Here is a 6,473-nt window from a genome sequence, read left to right on the forward strand (position 1 = left end):
TGTGTGTGTGTGTGCATGACTTTTGATTTAGAAAGTTTAGCGTCAGCAGATACTATTCCCCAGGTAGAATTTCAGATGATCATCAAATGTGGGTCCTTGGTATTGGCTGTAATGAAAGGGGCCAGTATTGAGGAAGAAGGCAGCAGATAAGGCTGGGAAACATATTCTCTTTGTGTGAGCAAAGTGGTGACTGTTTTTTATTTACCTTGCGAGCTTCAACACACTGATCCCAACTGCAATTTAAAATATAAAACTAAAAATCTTTTTCCAAATACCTACCTTTCTATTTTACTATTTAATTGTTTCACGTTTTGTGTCTTATGTAAGAAAGAACTGAACACTTCAATATTGAATATCACACAATGCCTTCCATAGTGTCAATAAAAGATAGTAAGATAACACAAAATAATAACAATAAAAAATCTAATCACCATTAAAATGAAATGGTAGATTACTTAGTACATGATTGTTTCTAAGATTTTGCATCATGCAGACAACAAGAAGGAGAACAAATTTCAAGGAAGTTCCCTGGGAGGAAATTCTGATTTCAGAATTTTGCAATAATTGCATGGTGTACTGGCTGATGAGATTAAAGTAGCCATAATTTCTCAGCTTCTTTACTCATTACCCATCATCTCTACGGCAAATATGTCAGGGAAACCATATATTAACAGTAGAACAAGTTTTGTTTCTTTTTATTTCCAGAGGCCATACACATACTCCAAAAATTGCCAAAGGAAAAGAATAGTTTCTCTAGCAGAATGAGCATATTCTACACTTTTGCTTCCTATAAAGACCCAGGTAGTTCTCAAGCAGCAGAATTAATTATTGAAAATCCACTTTTCCATCAGAAAAATACAGGCAATCCCGATTGCAAATGAGTTCTATTCCTAAATTTATTTTTAAGTCAAATCTGTTTGTATGTCAGAACAGTTAAGTATGTTTGGTATCTAAAATGTCAGTTGGTCAAATGTTTGTCTTAGTATATAGTTACCTTTCTATGCATAAAAAAACATTGTAAAAACACTTTCAGATACACTAAAATATCGCTAACATAATAATACAGTAATTGTTCTGATATGTGTTACTGAACCAGGGGAGGCAGCGTGTGGGGCGGGTCAAGACGGTGCAACTGGCAGGGAGCCCTCTCCCAAGCCAAGGGCGGCCCACACTGGTGGCCAGTGAAGGGTTGAAGCTGCAGGGCTAGTGGTGGTGTCTGCAGCAGAGCTGTGCGTGGGGCCAGGGACTTCCCAGCCCTTCTGCTTCGTGCAGCCATAAGAAGGCCTGCCACTTTGAGAAAGAAATGGGGAAAGGAAAAGATGCAAGATGAAGAGGAGGAGGAGGAGAGAGAAAAGAAGGGCAGGAAGAAATAACTCCATATGCAAAGATACAGGCATAGGAGGACGGCTGTGGGAGGGGATGGCTGGAGGCTTGTCCACCTGTGGAACTGAAGGAGCTGGTCACAGAGAGTAGAAAATCAGTTCCCTCAGGGTGGAGGGGGATGTTGCAGTCCAGTGGCGGTTGCAAAGAGCAGGAACTAGAATGGAAGAATGGAGGGGAGAAAGAGGAGGAGGAAGTGAGAGTGCTGGGCCAATGAGTAGCTGAAGCTGCAGTGATTAACCTGGCAGATCTAGGGAGCCAGGAAGGAGAGTGAAGGCTTTACCAGTTGGTTCATAACTAGAGGTGGGGGTTGTATGAAATCAGAAGTTTGTAACCCGGGGACTGCCTGTAAAAATGACGGTAATTCAACATAATTTTTTATAAAAATTATTAATAAAGGCTTACGTTACTGACAAAGTTTTCAAAAATAATTGCAAACAATATTTCCATACACATAGTGTAACATGTTCTTCAAAAAGCAATATGCATATTAAAGGCAGAACAATATAGTAACCCACTGAATACATTTTTAGTTCTATTGTGTCTTAAGGAGCTCTGGTAGCGTAGTGCTTAAGGTATTTGACTGCTAACCAGAAGGCTGGTGGTTCAAACCCATCAGCCACTCCTCGGAAGGAAGGTTGGGCAGTCTACTTCCATAGTGATGCTGCCCCAGAAACCCAAGGAGCTGTCGCTATGAGTCTGACTCCAAGCCACATAACAACAACAACAACAATTGTGTCTTAGTGTACCAAAAACCAAACACACTGCCATCAAGTTGATTTGGACTCATAGAAACCTCCATTGGGTTTCCAAGGCTCTAAATCTACCGAAGTAGAAAGCCTCATCTTCTTCACACAGAGCAGCTGGTGAGTTTGAACCACTGACCTGGTTAGCAGCCAAATGTCCTACCTACTACACCACCAGAGCTCCTTGTATCCTAGTGTACTGTACTAAATTCTTACTTCATATTTCCTTCTGTGTTTTTATTATCACAATTAAGAGGCTTGCATTGTCATAGAATTCAGAAAGATCTGTGCAGAGATTCCTGACTTGTGTCTTGAGATTTCTTTTTGTACACACTTAGAATAATTTCTTGATTTTGGGGAAGTTGATCTAGGAATTTTTGTCTTGCTGCTCTGCTTTTTGGTGATCTCTTTTATGAGAATAGGCAATAGAAATAAATATATTGACCATTCCCTGAGTATGAGATTGGGATCTACATCCAACTGACACCTTTGTTTATGTGATGACTTCACACAATATAAATGACAGACAACTGCTCAGAGAGGGATCATACCTGGAGACCCTGGATAAAGTGGGAGGAAAAATGTGGAACAAAATTAAAAAACACAAAAATGACCAGAATTACTGGCCAGACAGAGACTGGTGGAACCCATGAGTATGGCCCCAGGTTATTCTTGGGCCTAGAAATGGAGTCACTTCCATGGATTGGCTCTCAGCCCAATGGTAGAAAGACCTGCATGCAGAACACCTACCCCAGGTCGATGTACCCACCTACTCTAGGGAGGTACACTCTTTGGATCAGTTAGCCATGAGACACCAGAGGGGCAGCATTCACAGAGATAAAGCTGGACAGACAGGAATGCATAGGTAAGAAGGGCACAGGGAGGGGGTAGTTGCAGGAAGGGGAAGGGAAGAGAGTTTTTTTGTGCTTGGGGATGGTATTTGGGGCTGTGAAATCAAATGTGCATGAATTGTTGAATGTAAAACAAATTTGCTTTGTAAATTTGCACCCAAAACACAATTTAAAAAAATCAGGACATATATATATCTGTTGCATACACTGATTCCATGAGTGGCATAGCAGTTTAAGAGAAGGATAGTTGTGGGTGAGGGTCTCAAGCTGAGAGACTCCAAAGACAGTTACATCCTCCAGTATGTTGGCAACAGAGCTTAGTTGTGCTAAACTTGATTTTTTGTTTTCCGGCTTATCCTTGGCTAAGCTTTTGGTTTCAGAATTATAAATTTCCATTAATCCTTTCAAGTTTAAGAATACCATCTTTACCCGCCACTCCTTGTACTCAGTTGCCTATTTTCTATCATTGCTTCATATTTACCCCTACACTTAACACTTCCTGATTCTGTGCCTTATAAGTTCTAGTCTGAAGTATTTCAGATACCCTCATACCTCTTTATCAAACTCTAATATGTCCCTCTGTAGTCCATATTTCACATCCTTACCAAGGTGAAGTTTCTTAGGTATAAATTTTGTCAGTTATGTAGTTAGAACTTTAGTAATCTGGTGGTGCAGTACCTAAGGTATTTGACTGCTAACCAGAAGGTTGGCAGTTCAAACCCACCAGCCATTCCATGGAAGGAAGACTGGACAATCTACTTCCATAAAGATTTACCACCTTGGAAACCCAATGGGAGTCACTATGAGTTGGAATTGATTTGATGGCAGTGGGTTTGGTTTGATTTAAAAGCTTCACTTCACACAGATACAAAAACCCCATGCTCTCAGTGTCATGCCTGCAGTTTCCTTAGTAGGTCAGATTCCTTACAATGTCACAGCTAGAATTTCAATGTCCTCATCTCCCATTATCATCTTATTAACCCTTGTCTTTCCTTCATATTTTACAACTCTCCTCAAGACTAAGTTCAGGGATCACTTCCTCTGTGACTTCTGGCCCAGAGTAAGATGTTCCTTATCTCCACTCCCACATTACGTATTATTGTTTATATTTCTGTTATAGCTTACTTACTTATCTGTGTCCCTGTCTAGACTAGAACTTTCCTAACAGTGTCTTGTTCACTGCTATATTTCCATCATCTAGTATACTACTTGGAACATGTGACAAACCCAACACATTCTGTTGAGTAAAAGCCTAAGTTCATGACTCCAGCAATTGGTCCCACTCCTAGTTCCCAACTCCCTGGAAAGGCGATGGGTCAGTAATAGAAATGAGGGCAGAAGAAGGAATCCGTCATGTGGCAGACACTCATGGGTACAATGCATAATTCTCTTCAATCTTCACAACATCCTGTGAAGTAAGTATTTTTGTTGTTGTTATATGCCGTGGAGTCAGACCCGACTCGTAGCAACCCCTTCTTGGATTTCCAAGACAGTATTACTACAGAAGTAGATTGTCTAACCTTCCTTCTGAGGAGTGGCTGGTGGGTTTGAACTGCCAGCCTTCTGGTTAGCAGTCAAGTGCCTTAGGTACTATGTATTACTATCCTGAAGTGCAGGAAAAAGGAATTGAATTTCAAAGACATTAAGTTATCAGTACAAGGTCACAGAGCTGAACTCAGACTCTGATTTGTAGGTTTCCAAAGCCCACATCTCTTGACAACAGCAACTCAAAAGAGTAGATAGAAGCCTTAGAGGGCAGTGAGTTTATGTTATTGAGGAAGGAACCAGTCAGAAAAGAAGGGGAAGAATGGTTGCACAACTCGAAGACTGTCATTAATCAGTGTCATTGAAGTCTGTACATGTAGAAATTGTTGAATTGATGTACGTTCTGCTGTGTATATTCTCAACAGCAAAATGAAATAAATTATTTAGAAAAAAACAGACTTGTGTCTTTCACTACATTTTTGCTGATTAACATATTCTCAACACAAAGAAAAGTATATTTTGCAATTAAAGCTGGAGATAGACTGAGACAGTATTTTCTCTTTAAGTAATGTGTAAATAAAGCTTTTTTGCCAGATTGTTAGAATGAATTTTCCAAAAATAATATAATGCTCTTTTTAGGTCAGTTAATTTTCACTTGACAATATATCATGGTTTTTACTATAGGATTCAACATCCCCCTGCAACACTATTTTAAGCTTTGGTGTCACAGTACCTAAGGCATTTGACTGCTAACCAGAAGGCTGGTGGTTCAAACACCAGTCTCTCCTCATAATGAAGATGGGAAATCTACTTCCATAGAAATACTGCCTCATAAACCCAAGGAGAGTTTCTATGAGTCAGAGTCAACTCCATGGCTATGAGTGAGTGTAACTGAGCACAGCATTTAATCATATTGATTTATCATTATTTACTTAACCTGTCCGGAATTACTGAACATTTAAATTCGTTCCAATTATTCTGTATTTCTTAATGTTGAAAAAGAAAAAATCCCTGCCTTACATCATTGAGTATATCTGTCAATATTTTCTTAGCCCAGTGTCTAAAACTTTTTTGTACTCTATTATAATTTCTGGCTTACCCCAACCCTTGTACTAATAAGTTTCTTAAGTATAATATTGAAATGAATTACATATGATTTAACAGTTTTTTCTCAGTATTTTAGAGATCTAGTCCATGTTCACTTCTTCCAAAGTGGTTGTGACTTATAAATTTCAACTATATCTACTTTCACCTTTTGCTTTGATAATATGATATACTTAAGCTAGTATAAAAAGCACAATATTTTACATAGTAGATAATCAATAGTTGTTGATATATTAATTATATAAAGAGAGAATAGCAATTATATAAAGCTAGCACTTTCAGGGATGCCATGCTTATCATAGGCCCATTCTTAATTCTTTTATTTATTACAGAATTCACAATCTGTCACTGATATTTTAGATTAAAATTTAGTACTTTGGAAGAGGTTAAATAAGTAGGTACAGTACAATGTGATAATTTCCATAATGAGAGTAGGTATAAGGTAAGTCTGATTATGGATATGGGAAGTTCCTCATGGGCTGGAGCCTTAATTTCTGGAACTGATATTTAAAGTATGAGTAAGAGTGGTACAGGCAGGCACTGTTTATGAGTACTCTAAAAAGAGAGACAAACATGTGAGAAGGCACAAAGCCATAAAAGTGAATAGTATGTTTAGGGAGCAGAACATTGTTTAAATTAATATAGAATGCAAAGAGGAGAGAGGTTAGAAATGTGGCTAGACAAGTAAAAAGGGCTGAATAGTAAAAGGCTTTGGATTTTATGCTAACAAATTTATATTTTATTAAGTTAAAACCAAAACAACTAATCTCACTGCCCTCGAGTCGATTGCGATTCATAGTGACCCCTTCTTGGGTTTGCAAGGTGGTATCACTATGGAAGTAGATTGCCCAACCTTCCTTCCAAGGAGTGGCTGGTGGGTTTGAACCACCAGCCTTCTGGTTAGCAG

The sequence above is a fragment of the Orycteropus afer genome, unplaced genomic scaffold, assembly GCF_000298275.1.
Source record: "Orycteropus afer afer isolate SDZICR_OR568_19922 unplaced genomic scaffold, OryAfe1.0 scaffold00008, whole genome shotgun sequence".
NCBI classification, from domain to species: Eukaryota; Metazoa; Chordata; class Mammalia; order Tubulidentata; family Orycteropodidae; genus Orycteropus; species Orycteropus afer.